At 34.7% G+C, this 26,774-nt stretch overlaps 1 long non-coding RNA gene across 1 annotated transcript; it reads right to left on the bottom strand.

Moving 5' to 3' along the window:
* Window positions 1-26,774, bottom strand: LOC108586685. The gene is made up of 3 exons (XR_001904280.3): window positions 26,577-26,774; window positions 23,655-23,801; window positions 1-7,990 (listed from the first exon to the last, which is right to left on the bottom strand). It is a non-coding gene; the product is annotated as an uncharacterized LOC108586685 (long non-coding RNA).

Raw genomic sequence — 26,774 nt, 5'->3', positions numbered from 1 at the left:
CTAATTTAAAATATGCTATCAAAGACTTTTATAACATGACGAAAGATGTAATGCTATCTCTATTACATGATCTCAATTATTAAACCATGTTAAAGCCTGGAAGGAATTTAAACTAAATATCAACCATAGTTACTCCGTAGTTTTATGCTTACTGACTTTTTAAATTTTATTCCTTTTTACTTTACTATATTTCTCAAGTTTTCTACACTTTACAACAAAAATATTCAAAACATAAACGAATACCAACTATTTTTTAGTTCCTTCAGGTTTAAAAAGTTATCATTACTTAATTGATAGACTCTGCATAATTCTGAGGAAATAAGTGAAATAAGATAATCAGTTGATCTGTGGATAGACTGTGTTATTTTTAGTACCCAAAGGACTTTCCCATGCTTGGTTTACACTTGTGTTATGGGGAAAAGGGAGGGAAAGAAAACGCAGCATGAAAACAGTGTGAGGCATGTTCAAATCCACTGCTCACAGCAGGGAAAAGCAATTGCTTCCTCCCCTGCTTCCAGTGACCTTGTGGTGAGGATCACAGTGCTGGAAAAAGAATCCAAAATTGGCTTCAGTGTGACTTCCTTCTGTTATTATTATGTTAGCAAATGCCTACTCCAAGGGAACCTCTGAGAAACCTAAAGGCCTTGTACTAACCTGGTCCTCTTGGTCTAGAAAGTCTTCAAATAGACACCTGCTTATTTTATGAGATGGACGGGCTCAGGAGAACAGTCAAGGACCTCCACGACAACCTAACCCCCAAGAATGACTGAATCATTAATTTCGCACTCTGAAATAATTCTCTGTGATTTTAAACCCCTGTGGATTGGGAGAACTCTTCAGTAAACACATATCCCTTCTTTGCAAAGAAAAACAATTTGCATATTATTCTTGCCCAAACACTTGTTTATTACTTCTATCAACATCAATCACGAAAGCTTTCAGTGTAGGTGCTGAGGACAAAGATGAAAATAGGTGACTTTAAATGTTTGTTTATAAAGATGTTTGAAGGGATTAATTTTTATCTGGCTATTCAAATAGGATTAAAGGGATTAACTTGAATAATAAAAGCGCATTATAAATACGTATGTTGTCTCTAATTAATAGGTTCAGATATGAATATAAGATATGTCAAATTATTACAGAATCACCTGTAATTATGTTATTTTTAAATAATGGAAAGGAAACTCATGAGTCATTATTAGCAAAGAGATGACTTTGGAATAAGGCAAGCTCATTCAGCTAATATAATGCTTGCAAGACACATTTCCTATTTATATGTACAGTTAATAACATCTATTATGTAGTCTTAGTCCTAGAAGCCTGTGTTTGTTGAGAGAAATACTTTAAAGCAGAAGCTTAATTACATAGTGCTCAAGTTTCTCTGGCAACATCAAAGCGAGAAAGTCATTTGTGCTTTAATGCACATTTTAAAAGAGAAAAGTTAAGTTTTCAAGTTGAGAGCCCCACAAGTTTGAGACAAGGAGAATGCAGGAGGAATAAAATGTTAGATGAGAATTTATTTTTCCAGTATATGACAACAAAAGCAGTAAGAGGGAAAAACTGTTTTTCTTCTTCTTCATCTTATTATTATTATTATTAATCATAATAAAAAACTATAGCCTTTTAGTATTTGCTCCAAGGTTTTGCTCTCTGTGAATTACTCAGGTACATTAGAATTGGAAATATTCCTTTTCAATTTTGAATACACTGAAAAGGTTCCTTCAGTTCTCTTTACTCACGTTTCTCTCCAGACACTACAACAGACACATGTTAAAGAAAATTACTAAAGAAACTTAGTGTCCTATTGCAAGGAGTCTGCAGGTGACAATAGTTTTTGCAAAATGGTTTTAACCTAACTCAGAACTGTGACCCCAAAATTCACAAATTCATATTATAAAAATGTTTATCAATTTGTACATGCGGACAATAGGAAATATAAACCTAGGGTTGTCCAATTTAATATGGAGTTCATAGAACCGAATGGATACGTTTTTGCATTTCATAAGGCAGATAAATGTTAGATACCATTAAATGTCCCTCATTTAATAAAATAGTTGGAAAGATGCTGACAGCTCTTAAGTGACAGCCAAGCTCCAATCTCCTGCCTCTGGTTCCAGGGGTGTTCTACTTACTAGTATTTTATCAAACAAAGAAACTCAACTAAATTTTGAAAGGAGTAGTATTTATCTTCAGTACTATTTGATAGAACTTATGAGAACCTTGTTCACGGTCAGCATTAAACAAATCCAAGAACAAAATCAAAATTGGTCTTTGGCATCTGTTTCCTCCTCTTTTGTGTCCCTCTTCCCCCTTGTATTGTCCCTTGTCTCAACGAGAATCCCCTCTCTCAAGCCACAGGATTCTCATGCCTCACCCACACCCATCACGTACACTATCATTGCAAAGTAAATTAATTTGCACAATACTGTTAATATTCAATTCATTTTACCTTATTAAAGAGTATTCTCTTTTTGAACTTGGCATCTTGAAGGCACAATATTGTGCCTCAAAGGAATGAATTTTTCCTTTTGTCCTTCCTTCTTTTCTCTCTTTCCTTTCTGTTTTTAACCAGGGAAGAGATCAAATAAATCGAAATAGTCAATTAACTTCTGTTGCATATCAAAAATTTCTATTATAAACACATCATGAGTGCAAAAAAAGCCAGATAACTATTTGCTTCTTAAGTTTAATGTAGAATAATCATCAAGTACCAACAGCATCATCTGTTACTTTAATGCAATTACACTTGTGAGAATATTCTACAAACCACCTATCAATACCCACCTGAAATCTCCAGGATGCTGAAATCACCAGTAACTTTTTCACTATGTCTAAAGCATCATAATGCCAAAAATAAAATGAGAACAACATTTCAACATTTTGCCTAATTCTTGCACCTCTTCAGTGTGTGGTGATTTATCTATTTCCCCTAAAGTGATGGCACCTCTGCCCTCCCAGGACATGGCTTTTAAAGTCATTGATTAAAACAAAATACTAGATGAGATGGAACATAAATGTCACAGTCATCCTTGTCTAGATTCCTAGTACTGTTTTCATACATGACGCTACACTTGAAGACCCCAAATATACCTCAGTTGTTGGAGCAGAAATCAAAACCTAGATCATCATTTAACTCTATGGCATTTGATTTCGAATTTTACATCTTGGGCTCTCATGGTTGCCTTATTTAAAGCCCTTCTTTTTGCCATAACTTCTTTTGAACTCTGAGAGATGCATCCATCATGGTATGAAATTGGATCTGTAGCTATAGGAAGTGGAATAATAATCAGAAGTATATATATAAGCCGAAAGCCTCTGCATTTCCTCAAATCATCCTCTGTTGTAGGAATACTAAAGTAATGCTAATGCAAGAAAAGATATTCCAGTGTCATTTTAGATTTCAGACACTGCACATTTGTACCCATGATTATGTCAAAATATACACATAGGCATCATTTGAGAGAGAATTTATTATAAAAGAAAATATTTTTTAAAAACCAAAGCTAGCCTGACCTTGCTTTATTTATTTTTTTAAAAATTGTACTTGAACTGGGGTTGAATAAATTTGTCCAGCTTAACATGAAATTGTATTCATCTGAAAATAAAAAATAAAACTGGTAAACCTATTCATGTGGAGTAAAAAGAAGAGAACATAAAAGAAAAACATAAAACATCTCCCTTCTGGCATAAAAAAAATGCATTTTTTAAATCAAAAGAAACCTACCTTTATATAAAAAATAAAGAATTGAAAGTCTCAGAAGCAAGGACATTCACATTAAATGCTGGGGATATCTACCTAGGGGAAGAAAAGGGAAAAGCATAAAAATGATGATTTTGTAGGTTTGAATTTTCTTATTTTTTTAGGTCTGAGGGTCAGACACATCCAGACATGAATGCAAGAGACAGGAATTAATGAATGTTTATCCTTTCAGGTTTGCATACTCTTGCGAAGTAAATAACTTCTCTTATACCTAGACTTGTATACCTAGAAAAAATAAAATGACTTTTTGGGGGAGATTCATCAAATCATTTACCGTAAACCAAGTAGAGTTCAATTGATTCAAGTTTGGCTTCCTGGACCCCAGGGATCAATAGGACTAAGGTAACATTTCTACTGGGCTTGTTCTTTGCCTTTGAAATGCAGTGTTCTATGAATTCAGCGTTCCCAGTTTCCCTCAACCAAAACTAAAAGAGATAGGCAAAGATTGCTTCTCCTTTGCTATTTTCTGTTACTTTTTAAATCTATTGCTTGCCATCATTAACAGATGCTCCTTGGATGAGACTGCTAGAGCTGTGGCATAAAGCTATATGGGTTAGGGAAGCTCAGAAATAGCTAAATAATTAGCTACAAAAACGCACTAATTTTGAGAAGGGATTTCTAGTTAATTTATTCATCATTTTTCCTTAGAGTATAGTTGGTGAAATATTATAGTAAAGATAAGACTCTTACAAACTCCAAACCTCATTTATTTCTAAATAGTCCTTTAAGGCATATATCTAACATTTAAAAGTTCAGAGTCTGTAAACTCAAAGTTCATTAGACACAAAGAATGGAAACTAAAGGAAAATCCTCAGTCTAATTTTTCCCACATCAGGACCCCTTTAAGCTCGGCTGAACTTCTCCTTCCTTTACAGAAGGGGAAAAAAATCCAACATGTAAAAAGATCAGATTGCAGTTTTCAAGTTGCAGCCTAGAAGGAATTTTTAGCCTTTAGTTATAAATTCCAGAAAATAGGAGTTTATAAGGGAAACAGTGACAGAATCTTAATTATGGCAAAGAAAAGGGCAATGCTGCCATAAAAAGGAACTACTCCTGAGATGAAATGCTTCATCTTTGAGTGAGATGTGGCCTAATCAGTTAAAAGGAGAGTGGTGCAATGATTCGGGGCCTCACTTGTAGCAGGCTGTTTGGGTACCCTTCATGAAACTGACTGTCACCTTCACCTTCTTCCTTACAGACTACACCTCACTTCATTCTGGACAGAGTCAGGAAAAACATCATAAACAACCAATTATGGCAAATTGCTTTTTGACAAAAGCTGTTTTCCAACACATGTATCAGAGAATCAGAGATGGTGGGAAGGACAAGAAGGGCCGTCTGGTTCAAACTCCCTGTCTACAGCAGATAAAAGCTAAATCATCTGACAGAGCGGGAGGTGGTCCAACGTTCACGTTTTCAAGTGAAGGAAAGTTCACATGCTCCCTTAAAAACTCTGCGCTGGCTCTGAAAAACTCTGCGCTGGCTCTGAAGTCAAGAAGTTTGTTATGAGAAGCTCAATTCTTAGTTGCCCCAGTTTTACCCACTTCACCTCACTCTATTCTCTGTCATCATGAAGTGCCTTCTGTAAATATACTTTGACCACTTGGAGAAATTTTTGAAACCCATCCTTAGGTCTCTCTACTTGTCAAATAACTTCAAATTCCTTAATATTTATTGGTACAAACAAAGGTCAGTGTCCTTATTTTTCGTATTAGTTTAGCTTTGTTTTCCCCTGGAATCTTCTTGCCATGTCCACATTTCTCTTCCCATTACAATTCATCACTATAACCCAAACATCTGACACCGTGCCTAGCCCACACTAGGCATCCAGTAATCATTTCTGAGAGAAAGAATAAATGTAAGGGACTACACAGTAGACATTTAAGTACACATTAAACAACAAACCAAATTTAAAAGAAGTATTTTTGCATTCCCAGTAGCCATTTCCCAAGTTTCAGTTTTCTTGATTTAAATTGTATCTAAAATACAATGAATTCACCGTCTTTGTTGGTTTTGAAGTTACATTAATAACATGCAAAACATGCATCTGTCTGGCAGCAGTATTATGACCCAGAGAAACCAAATTTTATACCCAACAAACCAATGTTTTTAGAAAGCATGTAAATTAGCAATGGTCATTGTTTTTCCTATAGGAAAGCAAACCGAACAGATGCAAAACAGTGCATCCATTGGTAGGTATGGTATCTATGGTATCCCATTCTCACATAAATAGAAGTTCTAAAACTCTGAATATTTGCAGTAGGACTCCAAAGGCATGACTGAAATAGTTCTGGCTGCTCAGCTCCAGACACATATTGATCGCAAAATCTTACTAAATAAATCTTGGAAAGACAAAGCCATAACCCACCATGTTTCAAATTCATACCCAGAAAATGAAATAAGAGGAAGCAGGAAAAAGAGAGGCATCCAGGACACCATAGAAATGAAGACTTGCTCCTGTTGGTTATTTCCCCATTTCTTTCCCTCAGATAAAAGGAGATAACTCCTACACTTGTGATAGCTTGCAAAGGAAAGCTCCCATCTGAGCCCACGGAAAGCTTTCTAACCAAGCACCAAAACTGAGCAACTCTCTCAGAGTTTCTCCAGAAAAAAAAAAAAATCTGCTAGTGCTCTCCCTAGGAACAGATATCTTCAGGCTAGCAATCGGGAAAACAAAAAGATATAAAGGTCACCTACAGTGTATCACCTATGGGTGCAACTCAGAAATGAAATACACTGCATTCCCTTCATATCTGAATCTGAGGAACTGAATAATTCTGGAAAGAAAAACACCACAAGGGTAATCTTGAGTTAGTTGACTACATGACTGCACACATCGACATGGCATTTTGCCTGATTTTACAGTTAGGAGCATTTGTTTTTATGTTCATGTCTCTCATATAGGATTTTACTTGGATATACTTTTATGTGATAGCTTTTAAATTTCCATTTGCATACTTTTTTGGAAACAGTGAAAGAAAGGGTAGTTTATTTTCAATTCTAGCCAGGCACCGACACTTGGAAGAAAAGAGAGAAGAAGGGAAGGAAAAAGAAAGGAAGGAAGGGAGGGATAGAGAAAAGAAGGGAAGAAGGAAGTAAGAAAGGGAGGGAGGGAGGAAGCTTTTAATTTTTAACAAAATGTCAGAGACAAACTATAAGTAGTCTGCTTGATTCTTTTATAGGGTAAAATGATTCTGACTGGAACAAATTAACAGATGTTTGACATGTTCAAATGCAGACAGATGAACAAAATTCAGACTTTCCATAATTGTTGTAAGCTAAAAGCGAGGATAAAATATGCCCAACTATTACTAAGGTAATCAACTTTCCGAGTTAGGTATAAAGATAGAGACAGACATGGAAACACACACACATATACATATATATGTATATACATAGAGATATCCATCTGTGTTTATGTATGAAATGTTTTCAGCAGGTGTACATTAAACAAGGCTTGCACCCGAAATACTGGATTCATCTCTGATCATAAAAATTTCCAATTTCGTGGGTTTTTTTTATATGCTTTGTACATTAAACTTAAGATTTCCTGTGATAGACTTATTGTGCTAAATAATACTGTATTTCAAAGTACAGCATGAAATCTTTCCATTTTGACCCAAAAGATATCAGCATTATATGGCCATTGATAAGAATAGAGGCTTTGTGAAAGAGAACCTCAATGATTATTCTTTTTTTTTTTTTTTTTACAAGAATATCAATGAGCATTTGGAGACAGCAGCTAGGGTCACAAATAATACTATGCTAGAGCAGCTATGTGGTTTAACTGAAAACATACATAGTACTAAAAGCCTTGCTTTAAATAAAAATGTGAAGCATTAACCACATATCTGACTTGATTAGAGCAATGATAGAATCCTCAGGATCAAACATGAAATCTGAGTGGGGCGTTGATAACATCATGTCCAGAAGCTTGAACCTGGATGAGATTTTGTAGACCAACCACCTGCCATTCATGCTCCCCAACACCACTGTTCAAACTTGCTCGAAAGACTCTCAGAGGCTTTAATCCTCAAAATCTTGAAAAGTAATCAGTGTGCCACAGGCATTAAAGCTGTAAACTTCTTTTAACCTTTCCATTAAATACCAGGAACCTTAGTCTGACTCTGGCAGGTGACCTGGGTGAAGATTTTCCTGTTCATTTGATGCACACACATTTTTGCGTTCCACTGCTCGTGCTTGTTCGCTGTTGGTAAATGCCAAACGCATCTGGGGAGAAGAGTTTTGAAAACAATTAGACAGCCTGAAAAGCCCCAACAATAAAACAGAACTCTTTACATTGCAAAGCCAAACAAATGACTTGGGCAAGTATAATTGAATAAATCCTGGGCTTCAGTGCAGATGGCTGTTTTTACTGTCTGTCTATGTCAGGATCTGCTGAAGGTTCTTTAGTTCGTGTGTGTGTGCACGTGTGCGTGTGTGTGTGTGTGTGTGTAGAAGGCTTTTTTATATGAGATTTGGCATATTGTATGTGGCAGGCTGTTGAAAAATGAATAAAGACAGGGGAAAAAAGGCAATGCACATCCCATTGGTAATGAAGGAAAGCAGGTTGCTGACTGCCCATGTGCCAGTTCTCCAGGTTTGCCCAGGGGCTCCCAAGATCATTTCTTTGCCCCCAGATTTTCATGTTGAATTACCGCTCACAGTTTCTAAATGAACATGCCTCTTATTTTATTTAAGACACAGTGGGTACTTGTATTTGACTTCCTGCTAGGCAATACAATATTTAGCGTTTGCTGCATACACAAATGGCAAAAGATAAAAAAGTGGCCTTATAAGCATAATTTCAAATTTGTTTTGTTTTTTTCAAAGAGATATCTTTGCTCCAAGCTTTCAAGAGGCAGACATCAAGTGAAAAGCATTTGTTTTGTGCTGGTTTTGCCTGAGAAACTCTGACCAGCGAAGTCTATGAGGATTCATCAGGAGCTTTAGGCTATGGCCTCATGGCTTTGGCCTGAGGCAAAGCTGGGGGCTAAGGCCTTTTCATGTGGGGGGTAAAGAATAAAGAAGGAACACATCATGTCTCGACTCTTACTGCTGTTCTAACTGGTACCCAGAAGCCTCTCCTTCGAAAACATGGCTCCTTGTTACTGTGCTGCTGTTAAAATAGAAACGAGCAGCATCATAACTTATTTGTGACCTACTTAGAAAAAATTCAAATTAGTCTACAATGGTCAAAAGGAATACACATTGAAAAGAACAAAAATGCTTTCCCTCAAAACGATAGCTCAAAGGAGTAGAGAATGGGATAAAGAAAAATGTTTTTCTCTGAATATGTGAATGTCACACTTGGCATTGACCACCTATCTTTTTATGTGATGGTCTTTTTTTCTACCATTCATTTTAAACGTTTGGTCAAGAGGCAAGGCTTTGTATGATCATTTTTTGAATAAAAAATTGTCATATCTAGATAATAACATCCTATATATTTTTTAAATTTCTTTTGTTCCAACGAGAACTGCAAAAATAATCTGCAAGGCTGCTTATTTGTTAAGTGCTTCTTAACTCATCTCTGACCCAAAGAATGCTCTTGTCAAAATCCAGGCCTATCAATAATTAATGATGTTTTTAACTTTTGATCTCCAGCCACAACTTCTTTTATTTTATTTTTTTAGGGCCCAATTATGATTGTAACCACCTGCAAAACAGAGGGAGGGGACACCTGACAAATTTTCAGAAAAGGCTGTGACCTATGAAAGCAGTAACAGCATTCCTGGAATGTTTTTGTCTTCTTGTGTTTTTGCCCCTTTCTGACCGTCTTTGCCCCCATCCCCCAGGAGAAGAGTGGCTTTAATAAAAACGGGGTGAGAGAATGAAAGCATTTAACACAATAACCACTCTAATAGGATATTTTCAAGAAACTATGTGCTTCATTTTAAAGCCCACTCTTTGGGGAGTGAAAGATAAATTCCTAGAAAGCAATTGCTGAGAAATAGCCCATTGCCACTGTAAATATACTCGGCCAAAGATAGTGAGGGTGGGTTAGGAAGCCCTCTCTCGGCAAGCCTGAATCTGAATCTTAAGACGCATGGTATCCCATACAACTTTATTATTTAAAATGTTCTTTTCTAGTAAGAAAACTTCAGGTGTTCTGTGTGATTATCTTAAGTGCTTCTAGATTTGTGGCAAATTAAGTATATAAACCTTAAATAGTGCAGTTGTCTAAAACAGCAGTACTTATCCTTTTTGGCACCAGGGACAGGTTTCGTAGAAGACCATTTTTCCATGGACTGAGTGGAGAGGGGTGCAGGGATTGTTCTCAGATGAAACTGTTCCTTGTTCCACCTCAGATCATGAGGCATCAGTTAGGAATCTCATAAGGAGTGTGCAATGTAGATCCCTCACATGCGCAGTTCACAATCGGGTTCGTGCTCCTATGAGAATCTAATGCCGCCGCTGATCTGACAGGAAGCAGAGCTCAGATGGGTAATGCTCATTCACCTCCTGCTGTGTGACCCAACTCCTAACAGGCCATGAACCCGTACTGGTCAGCGGCCCGGGTGTTGGGGACCCCTGCTTTACAACAATCACCTCCAGCAGGCAGGGAGATAATAAAATAAAACAGGGTGAAGGTAGAGGCGCAATAGTGACCTGTTAACTATAGATTCAAACCTGAGGAGGCTACTGCTTCAAATGCTGCCAAGATGGAACAATTAATATGTTTAATCTTAGGATTTTAGGTCTATAGCTCTAAATACTACAGGCAAGTTTGGCTAGTTTTTAGTCTGCACATATATTCAGCTCAAATGCAATAAGGCCACTTTACCATTAGCAATTCCCCATGTTAAAAACAGTACTCTCGGCATGCCAGTCATGGAATTGGGGGAGTCGTTTACATGTATCACTAAAGTAATTAATAAGCATTCTTCTGAGAGGTTTTTTTAATAATTCAAACATTGGTATAGAGTTATGAAGTAGGATAGGTAGTAGGGTTGGAACTGAAGAGAAGACTGCGTTTAGGATCCTCCAATCATCTGTAATTTTTCCAAAAATTTACTTGTAAAAATTGCCAAAAATACAGAAAAGTTGAAAGAACTATATACTGTTCACCCAATTCATTGCCAAGATTCTACAATTAACACTTTGCTATTTTTGATGTATTACATATCTACCCATTCATCTATCCTTCTATTTATGTATCAATCTCTCATATGTATTGATGTAATTGAGTTAGTTGCAGACATTAGTATATATCACCCCTAAACACTTAAGCATGCATATCATTAGCAGAGTTTAATATAAGTTTCTTCTTTATTTCTAGGTAAAATCTACCTACTGTCAATTGCACAAATCTTAAATGTGTCATTCTATCGGTTTTGAAAATTTATATATCTGGATAATCCAAACTGCTGTCAAGATATAGAAAATTAATATCACTCTAGAAACTTCTCTCAGGTTCCTTCCCAATCTCCACTGCCAGCACCTCCAGAGGCAACAACTATGCTAATTGTTTTCATCACACATTTGTTTCGCCCATTCTAAAAATGCACATAGATGAATTACTCAATAGGTTCTCTTTGTATAAAACTTCCTTTACACAGCATAATGTTTTCAAAGATTTACCCATGTTAGCACTTACATCAGTTGTCTGCTCCTTACATTGTTGATTAGTATCCCAATTGTTTGAATATGCCACCATTTTGTTTCTATCCTCTTGATGAATACTGGACTGTTTCCACTTTTTTTTTTTTTTTTTTTTTGGCTATTATGAATAAAACTTTAATAAACTTTGTTATAAAAACTTATTTATGTATACTTTAATATTTCTTAGATTGATTACCAGTAGTGGAGTTTCTGGGTCACAGGGTAAATGTATGTACAGTTTTATAATAAGCTCCTAGGAGTTTTCCCAAAGTGCTGTACCATTTTAAACTCCCACCACCAAGTGTATGATGGGATCTCTAATCATTCCTTTATTAAGATTTTCAACCATTCCTGTGGGGGGAATATAATGAGATTTCATGGTGATTTTTATTTGTACTTTCCTGATGTCTAATGATATTGAGCTCTTTTTCATGTGCTTATTGTTCCTTTGAGGAGGGTCTATTCTAATCTTGTGCCTGTTTTTAACCAGGTTGTTTGCATTTTTATTATTGAGTTGTAGGAGTTCTGTATATATTCTGAATAGAAATTCTTCATCAGAAATATGTTTTGTAAATATTTTTCCCCAGTCTTCGACTTACCTATTTGTTTTCTCAATGATGACTTTTGATGAGTAGAAGATTTTAATTTTGATGAAGTCTAAATAAGTTGTTTATTATCACTGCTTTTTGTGCCTGAAGATATTTGCCTATCGGCAAGATGCAAAGTTTTTCATTTAATGTTTTTTGTTTGTTTGTTTGTTTGTATGTTTGTTTGTGAGACAGAGTCTTGCTCTGTTGCCCAGGCTGGAGTGCAGTGGCATGATCTTGGCTCACTGTAACCTCCACCTCCCAGGTTCAAGTGATTCTCCTGCCTCAGCCTCCTGAGTAGCTGGGATTACAGGCACATGCCACCACACCCAGCTAATTTTTGTGTTTTTAGTAGAGATGGGGTTTCACCATGTTGGCCAGTGGGTCTCAAACTCCCAACCTCAAGTGATCCTCCCACCTCGACCTCCCAAAGTGCTGGGATTATAGGCTTGAGCCACCACACCCAGCCTAATTTAATGTTTTGTTTTGTTTTGTTTTTCTTAAGAAACTTTATTCTTTGAGCTTTTATGCCTAGGTCAGTGATCCAAATGATTAATTATTGTGTGTGATGAGAAATAAGGACAGAAGTTAGTGTCTCTATCTCTCTCTCCAAAACCATTTGTTGAAAAGGCAATCATTTCCCTACGTACTGTCTTAGCCCCTTTGTAAAAATCAGTTGACCAGCTGATCATATATATGTGAATTTTTTCCTGGACTTCATATTTTGTTTCACTTATATGAATGAATATATATATATAGAGAGAGAGAGAGAGAGCGAGAGAAAGAGAGAGAGAGGTGGAAAATATATATATCTATATAACATATGTGTATATATCCATATATATATATCCTTTAACACCACACTGTCTTGATAACTATAACTTTATAGGGTATTCTTGAAATTAGATAGTGTAAATCTTCCAACTTGCTCTTTTTAAAAATGGCTTTGTTTATTATAAGGTTTTTAGTTGAATTATCACACATTTTAGAATTAGCTTGCCAATTTCCATAGGAATTTTGATTGAAATTGTTTTGAAAATATAGGTCAATTTGGAAAGAATTGATATCTTAACAATAGTAAATCTTCCAATCCATGAATATAGTATTTCTTTACATTTATTTAGGCCTTTTATTTATCTTAGCAATGATGTATAATTTTCAATGAAGAGGATATGCACATTTTGCTAAATTATTTCTGAGTATTTTATGTTTTGTCTGCACTATCTTAATGGAAACTTTTTTAAAATTTCACCTTCTGATTGCTGCTAGTACATGAAAATACTCATGATAATTGTATGTTGACATTGTGTCCTATAATCTTGCTACATTTACTTTTAGTTCTAACACTTGTTTTGTACATACCTCGAATTTTTCTTAAGTAAATAATGAGGGCATCTGTAAATACGTATATTTTTTACCTTTTTTCAAATAATTATGTCCTTTATTTTCTTTTCTTGTCAGGTCACACTAGCAAGAACTTCATAGAGTGTTCAATGGGAATGTTGAGGGTGAAAATATTTATTTTGTTTCTAAACTTAGGTTTAAGCTATTTGGTTTAATGGTCTATAAATATAAGTAGGTCAAGGGAGTGGCTAGTGTTCATTATCTATGAACTTGCTGATTTTTTACCAGTTATTCTATCAATTGTTGAGAGAGGAGCATTAAAATCTTCAACAATTATTGTGGAATTATCTGTATCTTCCTTTAATTCTGTAAATTTTTGCTCACTGTTTTTTGAAACTCTCTTATTAGACACATACACACTTATAATTATTATATATTTCTATGAATTGACTTTTTATCACTATGAAATATTTGTTCTTATTTCTGGCCTGATAGCTTTTGATATGTTAACTTGATTAGGCTTAGCTACAGTCATAAGACTTCTCTTTCCAGTAGATTTCCAGCTGGAAGTGTGGACTACAAGGATATTTCTTGGCTAGAATTGGAGACTAGCAGGGAGGAAGAATACATTTTAAAGCATATACATATCTTCGACTTTTTCAATCAAACACCGATGTAGGTGCTACTGTGAAGGGATTTTGCAGATGGAATTAAAGCGTCTACTTAGCTAATCTTAAATTAATCAAAATGAAAAGTATTCATTTGAGGTGGGCCTGACTTAATCAGTTGGAGGGCCTTTAACGGAGAGCTTAGGTCTTCCCTAAGGGGGAAATTTCAAACAGCCACTCGATCTGCCATTATTATTGCTTCCCCTGGATATTTTCTTCTAGTTTAGCTATGGACAACAAGCCTTATTCCATGCTGGTAAGATTTGAACTTGTTCATGATCTTCCCCTCCTGACTGCCACCTCTACAGACTTCACATTTGATTAACATGCTCCCAAAATTGAATAAGCCAATTTCTTATAATAAATATAAACATAAATATAATTATATAAATAAATACACACATATACAGGTCCTACTGGTAATACTCTTTTCTTGAATTCTACTTTAGCATTTTTAAGCTATCTGCACCACTATATTAAAAAATTTTCTATTATAAGTAACATATAGTCTCCTTTTTATTTGGAGCATTGAGTCCATTTATATTAAATATAAATATTGATAGTAGATTTTTATATGTATCATTTTACCATTTGTTTCACTTTTTTGTTGTTCCTCTGTTTATTCTTCTTGAGTTTTGTTTCTCTATCACAAGCATATTTTCCTTTGTGTGCTTGAGCATGGCTCTCATAGCTACTTCAAAATCTTTTTTGCTAGTTTCAACACCCAGGTAATCTGTGTCAGTCTTTACTGTTTGTCTGTTCTCTTGAGTATAGGTCATGTTTCCTGCTTTTTTATGTATAGCAGTGTGGGATTTTGCATAATATCTTGTAGAGACTCTGGATTCTGTGATATTCCTCTAAAGATTGCTGAATATTTTGTTCGTTTTAGTTGGTAGTTAACTTCTCTGAATTCAAAGTCTAAATGTTATTGTCCCTGTGGTGGGCAACAGCTGAGATTTCTGTTCTGTTATTTTAGTCTTAGCTGGGCTCCTTAGAACCTGCCTACGCATTCACAGTTTAAGGGGTTAGCCAGAAATTTGGGCAAAGTTTACACAGAGTGTTCAGTTCTCCACCTCTTTGTTTCCTTCATTGTCAAGATTACTTCCCTCACTTCACACCTACTATGCTATCTCTGGACCCTGTCCTCTAGGACTTTAAGTCTATAAAACTACAGCATTCTGAGTCTTAGCCAGCATGCTGTTTCTCTGATTGAAACCATCCACCCAGCAAACAGTGGTAAAATAAGAAATATTTAATGTTATTTCCTTCTTTTAGAAGTCCACTTTTCTGCCATTCTACCTACATTTGGTTGCTCTCTAGTATCCTTAAGTAGTTTTTTTCTTTCTTTCTTTTTTTAAATATCTTCTTCAGCCTTTAACATTATTCTCTGCAGGATGTATTTCACCATCCCTTGTTGATTATTCTTAATTCTGCCCATGCCATTGTAAATCCTTCTATCTTTAAACATTCGATATAATTCTTCACCTACCATATTTAAGTGTGCCTTGAGATATATACCAACTTTGTACTTTTGCATATGCTGTATCTTTTACTAAAATGCTTCTCCCCTGAAACTTACAAGACTAGTTCCATTTTATCTTTCAGTTTCCACCTAAATATCTCTTCCTTGGAGGTGACCACTCTCTTGAATAGGTTCAACTCCTATCACACTTTACCACATCCTCACTTCTCTGCCTCAGCATTTTGTTTAATTCCTTTACAACTCATCAGAATTTTTTTTTTTTTTTTTTTAAACAGGATCTTGCTCTGTCACCCAGGCTGAAGTGCAGAGCACGATCCCAGCTCATTGCAACCTCCACCTCCCAGGCTCAAGTGATCCTCCCACCTTGGCCACCCTAGTAGCTAGGACTACAGAATCTTGCCACCACGCCTGGCTAATCTGGGGGGCTTATTTGCAGGGGTGGGTTTGTTTGTTTGTTTTTTGTTGTTGTTTGAGATAAGGTTTTGTCATGTTGCCCAGGCTTGTCTTGGACTCCTAGGCTGAAGCAATCTGCCTGCAGCAGCCTCCCAACGTACTGGGATTACAGGCATGAGGCACCATGCCCGACCAGACTTGCTTATTTACTTATCTGTTTACCTGTTTGTTATCAGTCTTATTACCTAGATGGTGGATTTCATGAGTGCATGAATTATGTCTGTTTCATTCAACACTATATAAGTGGTGAGTATCAGAATGTTTAGCACATACAAGCCAATCAATAAGTATTCATTCATTTATTGCAAGGTATTGTCAGTACCTTGCATGAGAATTTTGGAAGATTTCATGCTGTTAGGTTTCATTGAATTGCTATAGTATTAACTAAAGTCATCACTTTCAACAATGTAGAAGGTAGAAAAATATATAGCAATTATCTTACTTCAAGGGACAACAGATTAATAAGGGAGATAGAATACATTATGTAATAAAGGATACAAAATCCTTTCAAAAATCTTCAGATCATAAAAAATGCAGCCCTGTAAAGTAAAAGGTTACTGTATGGTACCACTAAACAAAAAAATCCAGCAAGTGAATAACTTTTAAAAATAAAGGTAGGTTAAAAATCTATATACACTAACTAGTTATTTTTTTCCTACCTTGCAGTTTATTTGCCCATATTTAGAAAGAATAATTCTTCCTAAGTGATTTTGAGTGTTTAGAAAAATGCTTAGAATTCCTTAGGGAATTTAGGAAGAGACTAGGATGCCTTTTGAAGCTGTTATTATGCCCTCAAAAAGAAACTGAGACTGCACTTCTAATCTCAGGCCTTTGAAGAGAAGCTGCCCTTTTCAAGACCTCCCCTCTGGACTTTAATCATCTCCTAATAGGTCTTCTTACCTCTAGTTTTTCTTTTTCAAATTTTACTAATTATGCACTCCACTGCTTAATTCTTAAAATGTGAATATTTTTACGATATTTTCCTGTGAAAGATTCTGTAATTGTTTCTACTGTGTCTCAGATCAATTCTGATATCCAAAAATATTCACAAGGTATTTAGTCTTCAACCAACTGATAAAACCAGCTTCATCACTACTCCATCATGTCCAAGATCAAATAAGTCAGTCATCTGCCATGCACTGTGTGCATTCTACACATTGCTGCCATTGTCCTTTTTAACACAGCATTCCATCACATTCTACCATACCCTTCTCTGTTAGAATGTCCTTTTCTTTTTTCTTTTCTTTTCAGCTTACTGAATTCTTATAATTCTTTCCAGATCATAGCTCTCATAATTCATGAAGTCTTTTTTCAATTACTAAAAATACAATGATCTTCAGATTAGTTCAGTTTCTTGTAATAATTGTCAATAAATTTGTACTGAGTGCCTATCATAAGCTGGGGCCTGGATGTACAAACAGGTGGAATATTCAGTACCCAAACTCAAAGTTTCATGTTCATCTAACAAAATAAATAATAATGCAGAGGCAAAAAAGGGCCTCATAGTTTACTACCCAACTATGCAATTCCTTAAAATCTGTCTTTAAATTATTCTCAAGTATTTTCATATTATCTTTCTTCCCAAATTAACAAACTCTCAAAAGGTTAGATTTCATATCATTTTTATTTTACATATCTATCTTAAAGTTTGTTGAATTAAATAACAGCTGATGCTTACTGAGTGTTTACTATGTGATGGGTGCTATTTTTAATACTATAAACATATTAACTCATTTAATCTCCAGAAAAACCCTATGAAAAAGGGTATTGTTACCATTTGATAGATAGGAAGATGGAGGCAAAGTAAGATTAAGCAACTTGCTCAGGATCACATAGCTAAATTAGTGACAGAGCTACAATTTGGACCTAGGTATTCTACCTCTAGATGCTGTACTTTTTAATGTGGTGCCTTACTGCTATGTAGACTCCATGTCTATAGCACACATGCATCAAACCATACTGCTAAAATAAAGAAGGTTCTACTATGAAAGCAGAAAATCCACCTGGGGACAACAGGGAAGCTGTCGAAACCTCAGAGAAGCAGAGGTGAACTTGAAGTTCAGGAGTTCTCCAGCCCCAGTCAAGTATTCTAAGGTTTGGAAATCATGTGATTGCCACCTTCCTTACCACTGCTTTTTCTATATTGCTGCAGGGAGTTCTAATATGTCATGGTCATGTTCCTAGAGTTTTCCTCTCAAGAAGAAGCCTAGCAAGGAAACCCATTCCATTGACTATGCTAATCAACATAGGCCATCTCCTCCTTTTTCCTTGCTAAATGAACCCTGATTCTGTTTAGAAAAGCAACGTTCTCAGATAAAAGACAATAAGATTTCCTAGGTTTTTGAGAAAAAAAATGGATAGCTATGAGTCATGGATCCAACCAACAAGATATAAACAGAAGTATGTTGGATATATATGTTGGGTATATATTATACTCTAGAAAAAGACATTGCCTTCCATTTTTGCCTACAAAACAAAAATAGACTGATTCAGGTAGTGCAGGCATTTTGGCCCTCTGCTCTTCACTTTCTGCCTGCCTGGAAAGGCAGACATAGTGCACATTGGTACAGCAGCCAACCTCCAACCAAGATGCCGGATATCACACACCCAGATCAATGAAATGGGAGGGAGGAAAAAAAAAAAAAAAAAAACCTGGCTCCTTGAGTTCTCCAGTCTCCCTGTTAAGTATGTAAAATTAATCCCTAATTTGACTAAGCCACTGAGTTTAGGATCCTGTTTACATGCAGCTTAATGCAATCCTAAATGATAACACTTATTATCAGAAATTGATTCATAGGAATGAGTTCATTCAATTTTTGAGAAAAAGGTGTTAATAAAACCCTCTACTCAATCACTGTGTGTGGACTTTTGTATATGTTTGGAAAAAAACAATAAAACTTCCACTTGATTTTTTTTTCAAGAGGAATAAGTATTTTGTTACCATTATCATCAGGGTAAAATAAAATGAAAGACAATTAAATAGAGCCTTTCACCACGTCTGAGCCAGTATTTTGAAGCTCAATACACTTTTACTTCAGGAAGGAAAGTTCACATCAGTAATAAGGTGATTCATCTTTCCTTAATCAATGAACAATTAATCTTCATTAGTATACTCAGATCAGTTGAAATGTACAATGTGATGCTGGATCTTAGCAAGGAAGCCTCAAATACAATGGAAGTCATTAAAATTACATTACATTCGGCATTCTTGACAAGGCCAAGCTGGCACCAATTCCACAGTAATCATAAGCACTGAGGCTCATGGCTGAGTCATTCAGAGACTATGGACAAATGTGTTCGTTTAAGTATCATCACCTGCTCCCAAGGCCAAAGTATAAACTTCCGGTGACTCTAAGGATGGTTCCCTTAGTGATCCTTACACAGGTCACATTTTTGCCTCACTCACCTTTGTTCATACTTTGGGGCCCAGAACCACTGGGTTCTGATCCCATTAACTCTAAGGTACCTTGCTCAACCACTCCAGCTTGTAGAGATATCCCTATTAGTCCAGTTATTTTCTGTCTGTCACTTAGGGGCATCATTATGTCATTATTAGCATTATCATCACTGTTCTTACATATTGAATGCTTAGTATATATAAGGCTATCTCATAGGACATGCATCTTTGTCATTTCAACCGTAAGTTGATCATCTTATTTTCACCTTATAGATATGAAAACTCAAATTCTCATTAAAAAGTTTGCCCGAAATCAGGCTTCTCTGCTTCCAAAATGACACACTGGTATTTCAGTCAGTTATAAGTTACATTCTCTTTTGTTGTTTTTGCCTCTTTCTAGCATACAATGCTGTCAGCTCCCTGAGGGCAGTGATCATGCCATATATTTCTAGATATCTTTAGACTTCAACACATATGGAACACAGTAGGATCGGTAAAGCCTTGATAAGTGCAGTGGGTTTTGACTCTAGTCCAATCCTACTAATTCTTGGTGTCTCCTATCAACTTATTTGATACAAGAATTATCTGTAAACCCAGAAGTAATTTTCAAGACCGCGTGGTTGGATTTGGTAGATAGCAAGCTCTTATAGACTGTTTATCCTTCTAATCATACACAGAAATAGAAGAGAAGCCAGAGTAGGGCCTTGAAAAGACCAAGTCGACTCATCAAATATATGTCTCTATCAGTCTTGTGAAATAGACAGTCTTTTTTTTTTAAGACTTCAATTTAATTAGGATTCCTTCTTCCATTGAGATAACATCTTCAACTAGTTTAGTCCTTTCTTGTACTTTCTTGCATCCTGAGAGGTAGTAATGGTTTTCATTTTACTTTCTGGTCTTACAGCACGTTAAACAGCTAGTGTCAGTTTTACTTTCCCTGACCAGGGCCTGCAGCAGTAGGAGTAGGGGAAGGTCAGGGAACTGGCTTGCAGTCATCTGCAATGCTTCTCACCCTCACTCTCCACAGCTTCATGCCTTCTTTCTTGTTGTCTTGATCCATCCTTTTACTCTCGAAGATTGTATGATCTGTGGCTAGAATTCTAAAATAATTTCACATTTTATAGACGTATTTCATTAGAGACATTTATGAAATATCAAGTCTCTCCTTAAAATGCAGTTCAACAGCTTTTTACTTTATATGTCTTTGGTGTACCTCTGTTTTGTTTGCTATGAAAAATAGCTGGAAAAAAAAAAGAAAAAAAAGAAAAATAGCTGGAAACGAAAGTTGGTTTTATTTTTCTTCTTAATTACAGTTATTAATGAAGACTATAAGGTTTTAAAAAATAAATATGCTAAGGCCAATAAATAAAGATTGCAGACTTTTTAGCATCAATGTGTTCAACATTGAATTTCAACAGAGTAACACAAGTCCTATTATTACAGTCAATAAATGACCCATATACAAATCGGCATGTCATGAATTGTTTGGAGGGCTGAGTCTCTTGATTGGGGATGCATTTGGCAGAGCCAAAGACATGAAAAGTCAATGACTGTAAATGACCCTTCAAATTTTACTACCACTTTATCTAATGTGGTCACCTAATTCCAACTGGTTCTAAGCTTTTCCCATCTGAGTCTACTTCCAAGAAAGAATGTTTTCATTGGGATAATCTGGGGATATTTTTAACCAGGCATTCTTTACACCAGGAGGATTTTTGTTTTCTTTTTGAATAAAAATAAAGGAGCCAGTTCCGTTTTTCTTATGTATTAATTTTTAAAATAATTTGCGGTTGGACGCGTGGCTCACACCTGTAATCTCAGCACTTTGGGAGGCCAAGGTGGGCAGATCACCTGAGGTCAGGAGATTGAGACCAGTCAGGCCAACATGGTGAAACCCTGTCTTTACTAAAAATGCAAAAATTAGCCAGGCATGGTGCCACAGGCCTGTAGTCCCAGCTATTTAAGAGGCTGAGGCAGGAGAATCACTTAAACCCAGGAGGCGGAGGTTTCAGTGAGCCGAGATCATGCCACTGCAATCCAGCCTGGGTGACAGAATGAGACTCCATCTCAAGAAAATAAAATAAAATAATAAAATAAAATAAAAAATTCGCTAGCAAAGAATAAAATATGGCACACAAAAGTGCATCATTTTATTAATTTATTTATTTTAAGAGAAAAGAGACAAATACACTCTCACTTACCTGTATAAAAATAAACCTCTGATATCCAAATTATTGCCCCTACTTATTTAATTAATCGGTATTAATTTTAATATACAACTCTATATTTAATACTTGTGTAATTTATAACATTTTAATATTCTGTTACATAAAATAAAAACTGAGAAATTATATACTACTAATAAGCTACTTCATCTAAATAATTATTCTGTTCACTGATATCTAAAACTGAGAACATGGGTTTTTGATTTAGAAATCTTAGGTCCAAATTTTCAAGTTTTATGTATTTAAATCATTTAATCTCCCTGAGTCTCAGTTTAACTATCTGTAAAATGGGGACAGTAATATCTACACCAAAAAAATTATCCTGGATGTCCAATAAGATTAGATAACATGCTGAGAGGTAGTCCAGGACGGTAAAGAGTATGGAACCTGAGCCAACTTACTTCACTTCTTTGTTTGTCAGTCTCTTTGTCTGTACAATGAAAATGATGGTTATGGGGTCAGGTGTTAATATATGGAAAGTGTTTAAAATAATGTGAATTTCAGTAAGTCTGCTTAAGTATGGGTGTTATTATTATTTCATGTGAAACTACTTAGCATACACCCTGGAACATAGTTCTACTTTCCTCTTGTCTTGTTATTAACAGATTGGTTTCTCATTTAACTATTATCACTTGACAATGGCGGCTACAGAATTTCTTTATGGGGTGTGGAGTGGGAGTGGGAGAAACCTGGTAGAAAAAAAGAGCTGGTAGATAAAAAGAATTTTGTCTTGAGACTATGTTTGCACACTTGTTTAAATAGGATCAAGAAAATGTTATTTCTCAGAGGAAACTATTGAGAAAGGTAACTGCAGAGGGTAACCTACTCAACACTCCGGATCATGCAAATATTTCCAAGTAGCACAATAGTGATCAAAATAATGAATTCTCAGTTAATCAATCCAGTATTTTCCATATATTTCCATTGCTTAGCACAAAACAATAATGGGAACTTAAAATACGTGAATTGATTGGTGTTTGGTCCATTAAGTGATCCACAGAAATTCATTCTACCCAAGACATTCTTCCTAAGACACATGTAAAAATGGCACCCTCTTCATTTATTATTGATGTCAAGATTAAAAGAATTACAATCCATATAAAAAATTGTATCCCAATCTAAAATATCATGATTTGCTTTTGTATATGGGGTTAATATGTTAGGTAACAAACTTTGATATCCTGAAAATGAATTCGTAAAAGTCAATGCCATATTTCTTTTATGTATAACACATAAACACAACACACGCAAAGCAACACACACACACACACATTTTCTACACAGCAAATGTCTATGATAAGATCAACCCAGCAGCAACGAGCACCCCAATATTCAGATTTTCCCTCCCATGACCATTTTCTATAAGAAGGAAAAAGTAATATTTTAAGTGGTTGCTAATTCCAGATGTGAGACAAGAAATATATAAGATTATCCTGGCACAAGCAAGAAAGCTATCAAGGATACTCAGCAACCAACTTGAATAAACCCTTTTTAATCCAAGATAGAACAACTGAGCATCAATAAAGATATGTCTGCAATGCACTGTAAAACATTAAGTATGTTTAAATCCAGGCACCTTTGATAATTCTTAGACAAAAATGAGTCATCTCTGGAAGATGCTAGGGTTCCACCTCTTCATTTAAACAATTGATAAACTAGGGAGGAAATAAACAATTGATTCTGTCTTTCCTACATGAACTATACCACCAAGTAACCACATATGAGATAAGGGGAAAATTCACTTTTTTGATGTTTTAGGGTAGCAAATTAAGACAAAATAATCAATTGAGGTAAAGTAGAAGTATAGAGATAAAACAATAATATAAGTATATAATTGTTTACACTAAAAGGTGGGTTCATGAGCATTACATTATTATGCTCTTCAGTATCTTTTATATATGTTGATATTGTCATCATATGCAGTTAAAGAGAAATAATATTATCCTGGTGACAAGTAGCTTGGTAGTAAGTCTTTAAGAAATGTAGCATGAATTCTCTAAATGTATTCTTTTTCAGGATTCTATTGATGATTATTTTTTGTTTCCGTATATATTTAGAATCAACTAAGCTATTTCTACAACACGGATCATTTTTATATCATTGAATCTATAGATCATTTGGGCAGAACTCACATTTTAACATGTTTGAGTCTTCCAATCCATGAACATCTCTTCATTCATTAAGTCTTCTGTGAATTTTTTAATATGGTTTATACTTTTTGGTGCTGCATTCTTCCACATATTTTGTTATATTTATCCGTGAAGTTTGTCTTGTTTTTCCTATTTAAATTGTATTTGAAATTTTTAATTTAATTTGTTTTCATCAAATATATAAAACTACAACTAATATTTGTTTGTATTTTGACTTTGTATCCTGCAAATTTGACTTACCAGATTTGTACTTACCATTGCTAGTAATTGCCTTGTAGATTCCTTAGCATTATTATGTGTAATAGAAATATCATATGTGCACACTTTCACATAGTGTGCAAGTACAGACTTTTGCTTTTCCTTTCTAATTTTTATGCTTTAATTGCCTTATATTGCCTTGTTGCAAGTGCAATATTAAGTAGAAGTAGTGGATGCATGGAATTTTGCCTTTCTCCAATCTTGGGAAAATGTTCAATATTTCACCACTAAAACTGATGTTAGCTATAGATCATAGCTATACTTAAATGCTGCTTATCAGATTGAAGACATTTTCTTTTCTGCCTAGCTTCCTAGGGGTTTTAGAAAAATGTTTGCTGTTGTTGTTATTATTTTTTAATTGTAGAGAAGAGGACAATGTTTTCGTCAGGTTTTGGTATCCAGGTTATGCTAGCCTTATTAAAATGAATCAAAAAGTGTTTCTTCCTCTATTTTCTGAAAGAATTTGTGTAATGCTGGCTTTTTTCTTTACTAAATATTTAATAAATTTCAGCATGAAAATTATCTGAGCCTGAGATTTTCTTTATGGAAAAGTTTTTTAAATTATAAATTTAATTCATTTAACATATTCATTATACATTCATTTAATAAATGTAGCTCTAATTTAATTTTTTATTTCCTTTTATGCCAATTTGGGTAAATTATATTTTAAGGAATTTGTCTATTTCATATAAATTGTTGACAGTGTTGAAATAAGTAATTCATAATATTATCTTACTATCCTTTTAATATCTAAATCATATATAATGATGTTCCTTCTTTCAATCATATTTATTTCTCTAGTGTTTTTCTTTAAACAGTCTTATTAGAAGTTTATTAGCTTTATTAATATTTTCAAATAATTCACATTTTGCTCTATTCATTTCTCTCTTGTTCATCTAATTTTTATTTCACTTGTTCTGCCTCTATCTTTGTTATTTCTTTCCTTCTACTTAACTTTGCATTTAATGTCCTCTTTATCTAGTTTAAGAAGGCAGCTTAGGTTATTTTTTATAAATGTTTTATCTTTTCTAATATAAAACTATAAATTTTTCTCCAAGCACTGTCTTAGCTGCATCACATAAGTGTTTAGATGATGAATTGTAATTATTATTGCTCAAAATATATTCTAATTTCCCTTGTAATTTATTCTGTAACCTATTGGTTACATAGAAAATATTCTTTAATTTCCAAATACCTAGAATATTTCTAGATTTGTTATTGTTATTGATTTCTAATTTAATTCTGGAGGACATTCTCTATAAAATTTAATCTTTTAAAATGCGTTGAAACTTACTTTTAGCCCATTTATATGGTATATCTGTCTAAATAATCAATGATTATATGAAAAGAATAAAAGAATATGTAATCCTGTAGTTATTAAACTAGTGTCCTATAAATTGTTAAGTCAACTTGGTTGCTAGTGTTACAGAAATCCATTGTCTCAATAATTTTTTTGTCTACTTTTTCTGCCAATTACTGAAAAAAGTACCTCCCATTATTATCGTAAATTTGTCTGTCTCTTCTTTCTATTCTGTAAATTTTGCCTACATATTTTGAGCATCTATTATTTGGTGCATATACATTTATGATTGTTGTGTCTTCCTAGTTAATTGCACCCTTCCTCATTATTAAATACCCGCTCTTTTTCTCTTGTAATCCTCCTTGCCTCTGACAATCCTTATGCCTTAAAAGACTACTTAATCTAGCCAGGCGTGGTGGCTCATGCCTGTAATCTCAACACTTCGGGAGGTGGAGGCTGGTGGATTACCTGAGGTCAGGAGTTTGAGACCAGCCTGGCCAACATGGTGAAACCCTGTCTCTACTAAAAATATAAAAATTAGCTCAGCATGGTGTGCTAATTGTATGCCTGTGGTCCCAGCTACTCGGGAGGCTGAGGCAGGAGAATCTCTTGAACCCTGGAGAAGGAGGTTGTAGTAAACCAAGTTCATGCCACTGCACTCCATCCAGCCTGGGTGACAGAGCAAGACTCTGTTTCAAAAAAAAAGGAAAAGAAAAGACTACTTAATCTCATATCAACATAGCCACACCAGCTTTCTTGTACTTACTCTATGCATAATATATTTTCCATACATTAACTTTCAATTTCTAATGCTTCTATGTTAAGATATATCTCTTTAAATGTAACTAAATCTTGTTTTTATCCAGTCAGAAAGTCTCTGAATTTTCATATTATTTAGTATATTTCCATTAATACAGTTATGATATGAGTGAGTTTAAAGGTACCATCTTGTTATTTGTTTTCTATTTAGCCCATCTGATTTTTGTTCCTCTTTTCTTTACTTCTTTGTTGTCAATATAATATTTTTTCAGTATTCCATTCTATTTCCTTCTTAGACTTTTCTGTATACCTCTGAATATTACTGTTTTAGCCCTAGTTATCAAAATATATAACTTATCACAGTCTACTTTGAACAAATATTGTATCACTTCACATAAAATATAGGAATCTTTTAACATTATAATTAATATAATGTCCACATATTCATCCCTCATCATGAGTATTCTTGTTGCTTATATTTTACTTATAACTGTGTTTAAAATGTACATTAAAATGTTACTACTATTGCATTAAACAGACCATAGTCTTACAAAATTTCTAAGGAAAGTAGAAAGTTTCATACTTACCCACATATTTATCATTTCTAGTTCTTTTCATTTCTTGCTGTAGAGCTGATTTTCCATTTAGTATCATTTCTAAAGAACTTTCTTTAGCATACTTTATAGTCCCAGTCTTCTGGCAAAGAATTCTCTCAGAATTTTTTTTTTACCCAAACTACCTTTAATTTGTCTTCTTTTTATTTTTAATTTTTGTAAGTATATAGT

The sequence above is a fragment of the Papio anubis genome, chromosome 7 (genome assembly GCF_008728515.1).
Source record: "Papio anubis isolate 15944 chromosome 7, Panubis1.0, whole genome shotgun sequence".
In the NCBI taxonomy this organism is placed as follows: domain Eukaryota; kingdom Metazoa; phylum Chordata; class Mammalia; order Primates; family Cercopithecidae; genus Papio; species Papio anubis.
This window is presented reverse-complemented; position numbering and strand designations above follow the sequence as displayed.